The sequence below is a fragment of the Solanum verrucosum genome, unplaced genomic scaffold, assembly GCF_900185275.1.
Source record: "Solanum verrucosum unplaced genomic scaffold, falcon-dt-bn FXZP01000048.1, whole genome shotgun sequence".
Lineage (NCBI taxonomy): Eukaryota > Viridiplantae > Streptophyta > Magnoliopsida > Solanales > Solanaceae > Solanum > Solanum verrucosum.
The window spans coordinates 722,409-738,807 of NW_026020157.1; the positions used below are offsets into that span (position 1 = coordinate 722,409).

The 16,399-nt window shown below is 35.2% G+C and overlaps 1 pseudogene; it reads right to left on the reverse strand.

The window, feature by feature from the left end:
• Positions 1-11,577: 11,577 nt before the first annotated feature.
• LOC125828387 (actin-like) lies at positions 11,578-14,891 on the reverse strand (annotated as a pseudogene).
• Between the last annotated feature and the right edge of the window lie 1,508 nt (positions 14,892-16,399).

Sequence of the window (16,399 nt, forward strand, 5' to 3'; positions counted from 1 at the left end):
GAATATGGCAAGGATACTCCACCACAAGAGCAATTCAGACAAGAGCTCGAATCCAGCAACAAAAGATTCAAACCTCCTAGCTATAGGAGTACTATTTTCTTTAATCTTCTTCTCTATTGCCTGTATATTTTTTTTGTAAATTTCTGTTCCTGTTTCTTTTCTCTTCAACCTCTTTCTTTCAATGGAAATTCCTTCTGTTTTGGGTAGTAAATTAGTGTCCAAAAAACCTCTCCAAAACGATGAAGGAAGGGAAGTATATGTAGGAAAATAATGGAATTGAAAAGGGGGGGGGGGGGGAAACGGAGAGGTTTTGAGGTATTTTAAATTCGAAATTCAAACTCTTGTGTTGGCTCAATTTCGTACTAATTCTCAACATAATTGAAATGAGGGCCATATGATTTGGACACTTGGATGATTCTCGAAATGATCTTCTACGAGGACGACGTGGCTGGACTTAGAGGTCGTTGGGTTCGTTGGGTGTTTAAGTGGGTAATTTAGGACTTCAAAAAATTTAGCATTGTTCAATCTTTCTGTTTTTCTTTTGAAACTGTTAATGTTGTATTCCTCAGCATTAAGGATATGATGGAGACTTTTAAAAGGGAAACAAAACAAATAAAAAAAGAGAGAAAGAGAGAAACTACTTATAGAGAGCCTAATAGATCTACAAGCTCTAATTCCTCCATATTTCTTTGTTTACACCAAAAGAATAAAGATACAATACAATTTCATTTTTACATAAAACCAGGGATTGCATTAATTTTTTTTGTATGAAGCAGGGAAGAAAGATAGCAAAAGAACACGATATATTTCTATGTTATTGTTCATATATATTCAGCTTTGTTGAAACTCGAATAGAAGAAGAGACATACATGTCAAGCTGGAATTAGTGGTTAGTTGCATATTTGCATGAGAATTGTTGATAGCCAAAAGCTTTATCTGCAGATATAAAAAATTACTATGAAGATACATCAAATTGTGCAAGGAGTTTCAACAATCAGGAGAATACTTAAATTAAGATAAACATTAGAGTTCATTTCTCACTACTTCTCAATATGAGATACCAACATATTCATAGAGCAAGTCGTTCCCTAGAAGTTCTCGCTCATTTATCCCGGTAAATTCCAATGAATCCTATGTGCATTTGAAGAATAATAAAAAAATTCCATGTGAACAACTACTACCTCCTCTACATTGTTTTTAAATTCTTTGGCTAAATAAAACCATAAATGACCAGTATAAATTAAAGAAACAAGCATGAAGCTCTACTTCCCTCTGCCATATTTTTTTTCAAAATGAGAACCTTGTAAATAAAACATGAAAGAGTAATAAAAGAATGAACATGCAATAGACTTAGAGAAAACAACCTTAAGTAATTTCAGATTCATCGATTTCCTCTTCTTTTTTTTCCAGTCACCGTGATGCTCTCCAAGTTCTCCACTTTTTGTTGATTGCTTTGAGATTTTTCTGGCAGTAAGTTCTTGTTCCTTCCTCTCAATGTTGAATTTATTCAACTTTTCTTCGAACTCCTCAATGCATGATTTGAGTTCATGTTTAGCAAACTTCTTCCCCTAAATGAAGACATTCAAACAGGCAGATACAGTTCACTTAGTTTATTCAAGCCCGTTCGATAAAGGGTACTTTTCTTGCTAGAAATTGCATTTTCCTCTCTTGACCTCTTTTTGCCTAAAGTTCAATTGCTTTCTTCAAATATCCTAAATCAACTATCCATTTCATTTTCGTGCAAATCTGAAAAAAACCACACTAAAAGCACCAATTCTAAACTAAAGCAAGCCAAAATAACTACAAAAAAAAGCTTCAAATGAGTGGAAATCCACCCCTCATCAACCCCTCCAACTTAGAAACTTTGTTTGTCCTCGAGTAAAGAAAATCAAAAACACAACAAGCTCTTATTTCAAGGCACACCACAAATCAATTTCCCTTTCTCAATTAAGCACAAAGGTAATGGCTTCGGTTGGTACTAATAAATAGTCCACATGCAAACATTTCACAAAAGAAATCCTCTCATTCTCATGAAACATTTTTAAAATCCAAGAATCATTTAAGTGACAACAACACAAACTCAACAAATAACTCAACTCATTAACTCTTTCACATGTTCACTTGACTTAATAAGGAATTTTCTGTCAGATTTAGAATAAGAGGCTCCATGTCTAGTTTATTTTGCCTATGCTTCTTATTGGTAGTTTAGTTTTCCCTATCCTTGATTGCCCTAGTTTTCAAGGCAGATTGCCTATGCTTCCATCTCTTTATGCATTGCTCATTCTTAAGGTTTGCTATAAGATGTGGTATTCAAAAAGCAACATTGTTTTGATACTTTGTTTCATCCTCTATAGAATACTAGAAGGGAAGCTCGTGCTATGCACGGGGCCAACATAACATTGTCGCAAATTTTATTTTCAAAATTTCATTACATTTTGCTGAAACCACTATGGACTATAGTTGAGACATCCATTGACACTTAAAAAGATACGATAAGGGAACTTAAACAGCCCATGAGCTTAAGAAACAAGCAAATTAAATGGCATATGCAGCAACCAAGAGCTAAACAAATGGCAGATCTTAGGCCAATATATTCACACTTTGTCAAGCTAAATTGGAATTCTAGACCAAACAAATGATAAAAGGAAGCCAACATATTATTTATGAGGAGCTAAACCCAAAAAAACACAAGCATTGCTTCCCAACACCACAGATAGGCAATGACTAATTTAGATGAAACCAAATATAAACAAGAAAAAGGCCGAAATCTCTAGAGGTCAACCAACTACCTATAGCCAATAACAACACAGAGAAACTACACAAGCAGACAACAAATGAAATTTATCAAAATAAATAATAGCTAAGTCAGTCTGTAAATAAACTAAATCGACAAAACAAAACAAAGAGAAACAAGTCAAGCTTAGGAGAGGGATCAAACCTTTTGTGAACCACAGCGAAGATGGGACGACGAGATTAATCGAGCTATTCCTCCACCACAAGTGGACTTCTGACAAAAGATCGAATCCAGCAACAAAAGATTCAAACCTCCTAGCCATAGGAATACTATTTTCTTCTGTGTTGCTTGTGTATTTTTTTGTAAATATTTGTTCCTGTTTCCTGTCTCTCCAACCACTTTCTTTGGATGGGAATCCCCTCTGTTTTGGGTAGTAAATTAGTGTCCAAAAAACCTCTCCAAAACGCTGAACGAAAGGAAATACATATATTAAGAGAATGGAATTGAAAGGGGGAGGGGGGAGGGGGGCTGATAAGAATTTGAGGTACTTCAAATTTGAAATTCAAACTCTTGTGCTGGCTCGATTTCATACCAATTCTCAACATAATTGAAAGGAGGGTCATATGATTTGGACACTTGGATGATTCTCGAAACGATCTTCTACGAGGACGACGCGGCTGGGCTTAGAGGTCGTTAGGTTCCCTGGGGTTTAAGTGGGTAATTTAAGACTTAAAAAGATGAAGCATTGTTCAAGTTTTATTTTTTTTATCTTTTTGAAACTGGAAAAGTTGTAATCCTCAGTATTAATGATATGCTGGAGACATTCAAAAGGGGAACAAAAAAAAACAAAAAGAGAGAAAGGGAGAAACTACTTACAAAGAGCCTAACAGATCTACAAGCTCTAATTCCTCTGTATTTCTTTGTTTACACCAAAAGAATAAAGATACAATACAATTCCATTTTTACATAAAGCAAGGAATGCATTAATTTTTTTTATATGAAGCACGAAAGAAAGATAGCACAAGAACACAATATATTGTTATTTTATTGATCATATATATTCACCTTAATGAAACTTGAGTAGAAGAAAAGACATACATGTCAAGCTGGAATTAGTGGTTAGTTGCATATTTGCATGAGAGTTGTTGATAGCCAAAAGCTAATAAACCTGCAAAAATCAAAGATTACTATGAAGATGCATCAAATTGTGCCGGGAGTTTCATCAATCCGGAGAATAGATTAAGATAAATGTTAGAGTTCATTTCTTACTATTTCTCAATATGAGATACCAATATATCCATAGAGCAAGTCGTTCCCTAGAAGTCCTCACTCATTTATCCCGGTAAATTCCAATGAATCCAATGTGCATTTGAAGAGTAGTGAAAAACTTCCATATTAATGGTATATCGTCGATAAGATAATTCTATACTTTCTATTAAAGTACAAACAAAGTTGAACAGTAGCAACATCTTATTAAACAAAAAGGTAAACTTACAGTGAGTCACATATTTGGCCTGTTAAGATAAAAAGGAAAGACATGCATATGAAGAAGCCATTATATAATGGAAGAAAAATGAAATAGCAAGAATGAAGACATATGGGACAAAATTAAACGTCAAACTCATAATTTTAACAAATTGAATAAAAATCTCGTACCTAAAACCAACTAAAACAGTAATAGCTATCCACTCGCCTGTACGAATAAGATGACAATCAAGATTCTAGTAACCTAATTGAAAACAAAGTTACATCGATAAAAGACACACCAAGTTAACCCAATCCCAGCTTTTGGAACAACTTGTGACAACAGTCGGTCAGAACTGCCATATATGACATCCTCGGCAACCATCTCCTCACCTATAAAACCAACAAATTGAAGCTATTCTTTTACTAACTATCTTTCGCTAAATTCAACTTGTTTGCTAACTATTTGGTGCGTTTGCGGAGAATCTGGGATCAGATTGCTCCAAGTTCGCGGCCAAGATGGAGCATTCACGGAGTCATCTTCTCCTAAATTCAAAATCCGGTTTGGGCATTTCACCAAACATGTTGGCGACAACCGTTTTAGGCACAATTTTCACACAAGTTGTGCCCCCAATCTCAAATCTCCACCAAAACTCATGAACTATATATCCCTCAACTATATTAATCCGCACACAAACAAAAATAGTCCAATAATTTAAGCACTGATTAACACATATCAACGAGACCATTTCAAAAGTACTGACCCAAGACTGAGTAGAAAGGAGGGGAGAAAACTTACCTTAGATACTAACTCTTAACACGACACCTAAGTGACTCCACAAGATTGAACTTACAACCAGGAATAAGGCAAAGATACTCCACCACAACAACAATTCTAACTAGAGCTCTAATCTAACAACAAAAGACTCAAACCTCCTAGCTATAGGAATACTATTTTCTTTAAATTTCTTCTCTGTTGCCTGTATCATTTTTTGTAAATTTCAGTTCCTGTTTCTTCTCTCACCAACCACTTTCTTTCGATGGAAATTCCTTCTGTTTTGGGTAGTAAATTAGTGTTCAAAAAACCTCTCCAAAACGATGAAGGAAGGAAAGTATATATAGGAAAAGAATGGAATTGAAAGGGTGGGGGGGAACGGATAAGGTTTTGAGGTATTTTAAATTCGAAATTCAAACTCTTGTGCTGGATCTATTTCGTACTAATTCTCTACAGAATTGAAAGGAGTGTCATATGATTTGGACACTTGGATGATTCTCGAAACGATCTTCTACGAGGACGACATGGCTGGGCTTAGAGGTCGTTGGGTGTTTAATTTTGTAATTTAAGACTTAAAAATATTAAGCATTGTTCAAGTTTTATTTTTTTGAAACTGGTAATGTTGTATTCCTTAGCATTACTGATATGCTGGAGAAATTCAAAAGGGGAGCAAAACAAACAAAAAAAGAGAGAAAGGGTGAAACTACTTACAGAGAGCCATAAAGATCTACAAGCTCTAATTCCTCTATATTTCTTTGTTTACACTAAAAGAATAAAGATACAATACAATTCCATTTTTACATAAAGCAGGGAATGCATTAAATTTTTTTGTATGAAGCAGGGAAGAAAGATAGAACAAGAACACAATATATTGTTATTTTATTGATCATATATATTCACCTTTATGAAAATTGAGTAGAAGAAGAGACACACATGTGTAGCTGGAATTAGTGGTTAGTTGCATATTTGCATGAGAGTTATTGATAGCCAAAAGCTAATAAACCTGCAAAATTCAAAGATTACTATGAAAATACATCAAATTGTACCGGGAGTTTCAACAATCAGGAGAATACATTAAGAAAAACGTTAGAGTTCATTTCTTACTATTTCTCAGTATGAGATACCAAAATATCCATAGAGCAAGTCGTTCCCTAGAAGTCCTCGCTCATTTATCCCCGTAAATTCCAATGAATCCTATGTGCATTTAAAGAATAATGAAAAACTTCCATGTTAATGGTATATCGTCTATAAGATAATTCTGTAATTTCTATTAAAGTACAAACAAATTTGAACAGTAGCAACATCTTATTAAACAAAAAGGTAAACTTACAGTGAGTCACATATTTGGCCTGTTAAGATAAAAATGAAGGACATGCATATGAAGAAGCCATTATATAATGGAAAAAAAATAAAATAGCAAGAATGAAGACATATGGGACAAAATTAAACCTCAAACTCATGATTTTAAAAAAATTGAATAAAAATCTCGTACTTAAAATTAACTAAAACTTAATAGCTATCCACTTGCTTGTACAAATAAGACGACAATCAAGATTCTACTAACCTAATTGAAAACAAAGTTACATCGATAAAAGACACACCAACTTAACCCAATCCCAGCTTTTGGAACAACTTGTGACAGCAACTGGTCAGAACTGCCATATATGACATCACCGGCAACTATCTCCTCACCTATAAAATCAATAAATTGTACCTATTCTTTTGCTAAATTCAACTCGTTTGCTAACTATTGGGCACGTATGCAGAGAATCTGGGATCAGATTCCTCCGAGTTCGCGGCCATGAGGGAGTGTTCGCGGAGTCATCTTCCCCTGAATTCAAAATCCAGTTGGGGCATTTCATCAAACATGTTGGGGACAACCGTTTTAGCCACAATTTTCACACAAGTTGTGCCCCCAATCTCCAATCTCCACCAAAACTCATGAACTATATATCCCTCAACTATATTAATCCCCACACAAACAAAAAAAGTCCAACAATTTAAGCACTGATTAACACATATCAACGAGACAATTTCGAAAGTACTTACCCAAGATTGAGTAGAAAGGAGGGGAGAAAACTTACCTTAGATACTAACTCTTAACACGACACCTAAGTGACTCCACAAGATTGAGCTTACAACCAGGAATAAGGCAAGGATACTCTACCACAAGAGCAATTCTGACAAGAGCACTAATCCAGCAACAAAAGACTCAAACCTCCTAGCTATAGGAACACTATTTTCTTTAAATTTCTTCTTTGTTGCCTGTATATTTTTTTTTGTAAATTTCAGTTCCTGTTTCTTCTCTCACCAACCTCTTTCTTTCGATTGAAATTCCTTTTGTTTTGGGTAGTAAATTAGTGTCCAAAAAACCTCTCCAAAATGATGAAGGAAGGGAAGTATATATAGGAAAATAATGGAATTAAAGGGGGGGGGGGGAGAACGGATAAGGTTTTGAGGTATTTTAAATTCGTAATTCAAACTATTGTGCTGGATTTATTTCGTACTAATTCTCCACAAAATTGAAAGGAGGGTCATATGTTTTGGACACTTCTTTGCATTATACATCATAAGAAACGGAACAGATACAACAATCCTGCATCATGTTGGCTTCACTTATTTTGTCTAATACAGTTTGCACATTGACTTAGAAATTTTTATCAATCGATTTCGCCACTAGCCTCTTTATATATCTCCTGCTCTCTCGCCAAAATGACTTTAGAGATTTTTCTATCAGTATCTACTCTTAAATGTACAATTCCAAAAAAACCCATCATTTAAACTTTATATGGACTTTTTAAAGAAAAGTTGTAGTGAAAGATCAACTATTTATATAACTTACTACTGTCTTGTTAACAGTTGCTACCTCCTCTATATTGTTTTTAAATTCTTTAGCAAAATAAAAGCATAAATGACCCCGTATAAATTAAAGAGACAAGCATGAAGTTCTAGTTCCCTCTACCGAATTTTTTTTCAAAATGAGAACCTTGTAAATAAAACATTAAAGAGTAATAAAAGAATGAACAAACAATAGACTTGGAGAAAACAACCTTTAGTAATTTCAGATTCATCGATTTCTTCTTCTTCTTTTTCAGTCACCGTGATGCTCTCCAATTTCTCCACTTTTTGTTGATGGCTTTGGGCATTTTTGGCGGTAAGTTCTTGTTCCTTCCTCTCAATGTCGAATTTATTCAACTTTTCTTCAAACTCCTCAATGCATATGCATGATTTGAGTGCAAGTTTAGCAAACTTCTTCCCCTAAATGAAGACATTCAAACAGGCAGATACAGTTCGCTTAATTTAGTCAAGCCCGTTCGCGAAGGATACTTTTCCAGCCAAAAATTGTATTTTCAGCTCTTGACCCCTTTTTGCCTCAACTTTATTTGCTTTCTTCAAATAGCCTAAATCAACTCTCCATTTCTTTTTCATGCAAATCTGAAAAAACCCAGAATAAAAGCACCAATTCTAAGCTAAACCAAGCCAAAATAACTACGAAAAGAGCCTCAAATGAGTGGAAATCCGACTCATCAACACCCCCAACTTAGAACTTCGTTTGTCCTCAAGTAAAGAAAATAAAAAACACAAGAAGCTCTTATTTCAAGACACACCACAAATCAATTTCCCTTTCTCAATTAAGCACAAAGGTAATGGCTTCGGTTGGTACTAACAAATAATGCACATGCAAACATTTTACAAAAGAAATCCTCTCATTCTCATGAAACATTTTCAAAAACCAAGAATCATTTAAGTGACAACAACTCAAACTCAAGAAATGACTCAACTCATTAGCTCTTTCACATGCTCACTTGATTCAATTAGGAATTTTCAAAATCACCACTTTTTCAACCTACATGCCCTTACAAGAAAGAAGTTTCCCAAAATCACACACACATATAAACAGGACAAGGGACAAAGATGCAGCACTCACACTCACAAAGAATCATCTCATGCACACACAAATGTCACACCATAGGCTTGCCCATATTTTCAATCAACATTGACTCAACTCCATTTGGTTAGAAATCTCAAAGGACTTTGTTAAGCTTGTAATGTAGGCTTAGGGAAGGTTAGGATATTATTTAGGTATAAGTGACTACGCCCTCCTTGAACACTACACAACAACTTATCATGTCCAAATTTCTCCACTTTTCTAACCCATGAACATTCCACACTATTTTTTCATTTTTCTTTTTTTTATTTCCCCTCTAGATGCCCACGTGCAACCATTTTCAACTTTTGGAGGATTTAAGTCTCACTTATTGATTTTCTTTCTTTCTTTAAGACTTCCCATCCATCCTTCAATTTCTCTCTTCTTTTTTTCTTTTTTTTTATATCAAGCCCACATGTGGTAAGCATCCCTTCAATGAATTTCCCATAACACCCCCAACTTAGGCTTTTAGCCTCCACCTTCACAACCTCAAGTTCAAGGAGGGAAGGGTTCAAACGAGGGTTACTTTTTCAAAAAGGATAAGGCTTGAAATGTGGTTGTCAATAAAAAGAATTAGGCTCAAAAGGGACAACTAAGGATATATTTAATGCAAAGGTGGGATTTTGAGGACAAGTGGACTTCAAGAACATCAAAAAAAGCCTAAGATCATTTTTCCAACAAAACTCAATCAAGACCAACATTTCAAGACCAACCGGGCAAGTTCTAGATGACAAAAGCAAACACAAGGCATTATTCAACAACTCGCCACACATGGCCTGCAAATCAATCAAGATGGTTCAAAATCTTACTTCCTTTTCAAAATACAAGTATCATTGAGCATTTTAACCGCTAACAAATCAAAAGTCATAAAAAGAGTTGTAATAGTTGTCACAAAATCATTCACAACATGCTCAACTTTTTAAAAATGGAGAGGTACGCTCAACACTATTCACATGCATGACTATGCTCTTAGTACCAACCAAGTCAAAACCTTCCCAAAAAGACGACGATTTTGCCCTTAAGAGTTGTCAACCAATTCATCATCAGGCAACCTCATGCATCTATTCGGGAGCGACTACTCAGACTTTGCCACAATCAACGCCAATCAAACACTCACAAGCAATTGATGTTTTACCCTTTAGAAAGTCGTCCCTCTCTATCCATCATCAGGCATCGTCAATCCAAATCTTATTAACAAACGAAAAACAAGGAAGCTACAAACTACCAATCAAAAAATAAAATAGTCCAATCTAACACAGTATCAACAGAAGCATCCACGATATGAAAGTTCGATAAGGGCACACCAATCCATAACAAAGAAAGAAAAGTATGCCCAACAAAGGCACAATCACAGTACGCAGAAACAATCAACAAAATGACAATAAGGGAGGCATTCCCAATTGAAAATGAAATTGTGTCCTCACTTCGGGCCAAGTACCTATCATATTTTTTAGCACATTTTACCGGTAGGAACCTGCTCTCATAAAAAATAATCTTCCTCAATTTCAGGTGCCATTTCTTGAGCCATTTATAGTTCAAAACACCTACAAATGAAGCAAACATGTCAAAAGTTCTTGAGGACACTTAAAGCAATGGATTAGGAAGTACCAAGCCAAAGAAATCGTCAAAAGAAGGTTCGAGCTAAGTTGTGCGAAGCTACTGTTTTTGGTCTGCCATCACTATTTCCTCCGCATTCGCAGAGAAATGTTGCGTTACTTGTCGTTCCGGGTATGGGTTGGATCACCTATTGATGGGTTATATTATGTGTCATCTTGACTATAGAAGTCTGAAGTCGGGTCGTGACACAAAAATACTTTAGTTGAGTTGGATATGAAACAGTCCAACATACTATCTCCTCGTCATTATGTTAGATTTAAAGTAAGAGGTTCCATGTCTAGGTTATTTTGCCTATGCTTCTTATTGGTAGTTCAATTTTCTACTATCCTTGATTGCACTAGTGTTCAAGGCAGATTGTTTATGCTTCCACCTCTTTATGCGTTGCTCATTCTTAAGGTTTGTTACTAGATGTGGTATTCAAAAAGCAACATTGTTTTGATATTTGTATGGTTTTCATCCTCTATAGAATACTAGAAGGGAAGCCTGTGCACAACATAACATTGTCGCAAATATTATGTTTCAAATTTCATTACATTTTGCTAAAAACACTATGAACTATAGTTGAGACATCCATTGCATTTCATAAAAGAACAGATATGACAATAACGCTTCACCACACAAATTTCAATCCACAGAAATTACAAAACTGATTTCCAAAGTCTGAAGATACTACAAAAATTCTCATTCAATAAGTATTGACTTATTTGTTCCCAAGATTAAAAAAAAAGGTACTATAGAATAACAAAACAAAGAAAATGAAGGAAAATACCCCAACAAATAATAAACACCAACAACACCACATTCACTCTCAACTAAAAAAAACCTAAAGAGTTCGAGTTCAAGTTCAAGAAGGGACATTTCTAGACAAACGAAGCTTGAATTGGAAACATGAAATAGTATTAGCGGTACAATGTTTTTAATCGCCCTTTGTTCATAGCCCCATCTCAAATACTCGCCTATAACAACAAATTTGAGTTCATTGTGAACGACATAATAGCTTTAGCGGGAAGAACAAAAAAATAAAGAAGAACAAACAGATGTAAAATTAGTAGCAGCACCTTAGAAACACTTCATGTGGACAATGGATGGACCAGAGTTGTCGTACTCACCCTTCGAAATCCACATCTGATTAAGCACAAAACATGTTTAAGTTAGAAACAACATAGTTCAAAATGCAGTTTAAAATTGCAAAAGTTATGCAAGAGAAGATTATAAGAAATAAAGGCTTGCCAGCTGGAAGGTGCGAAGTGATGCGAGGATGGATCCTCTAATCTAGACACTGTTCTTACTCTCTGGTGGAGAAACAACCTTAATCTTCATGCTGCTAGGAGTGAAGACAGTGATTTCCTTGCTCATACGATAAACACCCTGCAAATGTATATCTGAAGCCCTTATATCAAGCATTGCCCTGTGTGGTTGTCTGGGAGCTATGCGAAAGAAAAAAGACATTCAGCTTTTTTGTCTGCCTCTTTTACCTATTAAAGATACTGTTAACATTGCAGATGGAACTCTCTTACCTCTCACACTATGGGTCTATGTCTTCATCCCGAATTCTTCATGATAGATTCTATTTTCATCCTCAGTCACGTTGCAGTTAACTATCTTCGTGTAATCTTTTCTTCTTCTGACTGTCTTATCCATGATCACCGCATGGGAAGGATCGTTCACTAGTTGGGAAAGCTTTATTATATGGATATTCTTCTCTAGGTTCCTTTTTTTTAGCTACTTCACAAGGATAATAAATGGAGTTGTAGGTAGTCTCATGGATACCTGCAACTTCTATACCAATCATAGATGGTTGGAAGAGAGCCTCTGGGCAACATAACTTCTCAGCACCAATGGTAATAACTTGTCCTTCAGGCAATTCATAGTTCTTTTCAGTGGAGGAGCTGCTCCTGGCAGTTTCAATCTCCTGTTCATAGTCAAGAGCCACATAGGAAAGCTTTTTCTTGATGTAATTTCACAGGAGGCAGGAAGAAGATGATTCGCCTTCCCTCCTCTCTAGTTCACCCGTCATATCAGTTTTTGGCGTCTACTAAAAAAATAAATAATGAGCATAGAATATAATAATCAGTTCCACATAGAAAAACCTTTAAAAGCTAGGAAGCAGCAAAATATATTGTTTTGCCTAGCTTTTGTATAACATCTTGATCACTCTAATAGCTTTAAAAGGAAAAAGAAACTCAGACCTCACACTAAGCAAATTTAGAAGCACAAATAAACGATTGCAATTACTTATAAGCTTATGTAAGATTATGAAATGAAAAATACAGCAATTTAAGGAGACATATAACATATGATTATTCAGTAAATAAAGACTATCAGCTAAGAGAGAAAATGAAAAATAGAAGAGACATAGGATATAATATTTGGCCTCTTAAGATAAAAAGGACAGACATGCATATGAAGAAGCCATTATATTAGGGTAGAAAAATAAAGTAGCAAGAATAAAAATCTCGTACTTAAAACTAACTAAAACAGTATCAGCTATCCACTCGCCTGTACAAATAAGATGACAATCAAGATTCTAATAACCTAATTGAAAACAAAGTTACATCTATAAAAGAGATACCAACTTTACCCAATCCCGGCTTTTGGAACAACTTGTGACAGCAGCCGATCAGAACCACCATATATGACATCCCCGGCAACAATCTCCTCACCTATAAACAACAAATTGAAGCTATTCTTTTGCTAACTATCTGTTGCTAAAATCAACTCATTTGCTAACTCCGCCTCAGGCCAAGTTCATGCATAATAAAAAATTTTAAAAAAATTTAAAAAAAACTTAGCATTCTTGCTAAGTTAACTTAAGCTAACCAAATCAAATGAATATTTACTAAATCGAGCAACAAATAACAAAACCTACCATGATGAATTCAAACATGACACTTTCAATTTTTTAATGAAGAACACATGCTATTTAAGACTAAACTACTGGAAAATAGATTTGGAATACGAAATAAACAACACTCAATACTCTTAACTGTTCTAAACATCCAAAGAAAATCGAGTAATCATATGGAGTATTTTAAGGAAAAGAAAGAGCATTTGAGGAGAAATCTGAGTCAAGACATGCTATTAAAACAAGCAGTGACAATTTACTTCTAATTTTGAATTTGTAAAAAAAAAACTCTCAAAGCCATATACTTTATATGGCTCATAACATTCAATTTTAAAACTCCTACACCTATTGAGGGTTGTACTAACAATAGCAAACAAGTGAATGAACTGATGTTGAAAACAGAACAGGGCATAGACAAGAAAACACCTAAATGCAAAGACATACCAAGTACGAAAATTAAATCAAGATGAGCATAATGAGAGATCGACACATAAAGAGATATGATAAGGGAACTTAAACAACCCATGAGCTTAAGAAACTAGCAAACTAAAGGGCATACGTAGCAACCAAGAGCTAAACAAAGGCACATCTTAGGCCAAGATAATTTCACTTTGTCAAGATAAAAAGGAAGGACATGCATATGAAGAAGCCACTATATAAGGGGAAAAAAAATAAAATAGCAAGAATGAAGACATATGGGATAAAGTTACACCTCGAACGCATGATTTTAACAAATTGAATAAAAATCTCGTACTTAAAACCAACTAAAACAGTATTAGCTATCCTCTCACCTGTACAAATAAGATGAAAACCAAGAGTCTAATAACCTAATTGAAAACAAAGTAACATTGATAAAAGAGATACCAACTTAACCCAATTACGGCTTTTGGAGCAACTAGTGACAGCAGCCGGTCAGAACCGCCATATATGACATCCCCGGCAACAATCTCTTCGCCTATAAAATAAAAAAAATTGAAGCTATTCTTTTGCTAACTATCTTTTGCTAAAATCAACTTGTTTGCTAACTATTGGGCGCGTTCGCGGCTGAGAGGGCGCGTTCGCGGAGTCATCTTCTTCTTAATTCAAAATCCGATTGGGTCATTTCATCAAACATGTTGGGGGTAGCTTTTTTAGGCACAATTTTCACACAAGTTGTGCCCCCAATCTCAACCAAAACTCATGAACTATCTATTCCTTAATTAATCCCCACATAAACAAAAACAGCCCAACAATTTAAAGACTGATTAACACATATCAACGAGACCATTTCAAAAATACTTACCCAAGATTGAGTAGAAAGAAGGGGAGAAAACTTACCTTAGATGCTAACTCTTAACACGACGCCTAAGTGACTCCACAAGATTGAGCTTACAGCCAGGAATAAGGCAAGGAAACTCCACCACAAGAGGAATTCTGACAAGAGCTCGAAACCAGTAACAAAAGACTCAAACCTCCTAGCTATAGGAATACTATTTTCTTTAATTTTCTTCTCTGTTGCCTGTATATATTTTTGTAAATTTTCGTTCATGTTTCTTGTCTCTCCAACCTCTTTCTTTCGATGGAAATCCCCTCTGTTTTGGGTAGTAAATTAGTGTCCAAAAAACCTCTCCAACAAACTGAAGGAAAGGAAGTATATATAGGAAGAGAATGGAATTGAAAAGGGGGGGGGGGGGGGAACAGATAAGGGTATTAGGTATTTCGAATTTGAAATTCAAACTCTTGTGCTGGCTCAATTTAGTACCAATTCTCAACAGAATTGAAGTATGGACATTCGATTTTGATACTTGGATGACTCTCGAAACGACCTTCTACGAGGACGACGCGGTTGGGCTTAGAGGTGGCTGGGTTAGCATTATTCTTGCTAAGTTTACTTAAGCTAACCAAATCAAATGAATATTTACTAAATAGAGCAACAAATAGCAAAACATTCCCTACTTAAGACAAGACTACTGGCAAATAGATCTAGAAAAGGAAATAAACAACACTCAATACACTTAACTGTTCTGAACATCCAAAGAAAATCGAGTAATCATATGGAGTATTTTAAGGAAAACAAAGAGCATTTGAGGAGAAATCTGAGTCAAGACATACTATTAAAACAAGCAGTGACAATTTACTTCTAATTTTGAATTCATAAAAAAAAAACTCTCAAAGTCATATACTTTATATGGATCATAACAATGAAATTTAAAACTCCTACACCTATAGAGGGTGGTACTAACAGTAGCAAACAAGTGAAGGAACTGATGCTGAAAACAGAACAGGGCATAGATAAGAAAACACCTAAATGCAAAGGCAAACTAAGTACGAAAATTAAATCAAGATGAGCATAACGAGAGATCCACACTTAAAGAGATACGATAAGGGAACTTAAACATCCCATGAGCTTAAGAAACTAGCAAACTAAAGGGCATATGCAGTAACCAAGAGCTAAACAAAGGCACATATTAGGCCAAGATAAACTCACTTTTTCAAGCTAAATTGGAATTCTAGACCAAGCAAATGACAAAAGGAAGCCAACATATCATTTATGAGGTGCTAAACCCAAACAAACCCAAGCATTGCTGCCCAACACCACAGATAGGCAATGACCAAGTTATATAAAAGCAAATATAAAACAAGAAGAAGACCGAAATCTCTAGAGGTCAACCAACTAGTAATAGCCAATATCAACACAGAGAAGCTACACAATTAGACAACAAATGAAATTTATCAGAAATAAATAATAGCTAAATCAGTCTGTAAATCGACTAAACAAAACAAAGAGCAACAAGTCAAGATTAGGAGAGGGATTTTACCTTTTGTGGACGAGATGAAGCGAGCTATTCCTCCAACGAGAGCTCGAATCCAGCAACAAAAGACTCAAACCACCTAGCTAATGGAATACTATTCTGTTGCATGTATAATTTTCTTGTAAATTTCCGTTCCCGTTTCTTGTCTCTCCAACCTCTTTCTTTTGATGGAAACTTCCTCTGTAAGGTAGTGTCCAAAAAACCTCTCCAAAACGCTGAAGGAAGGAAAGTATATATAGGAAGA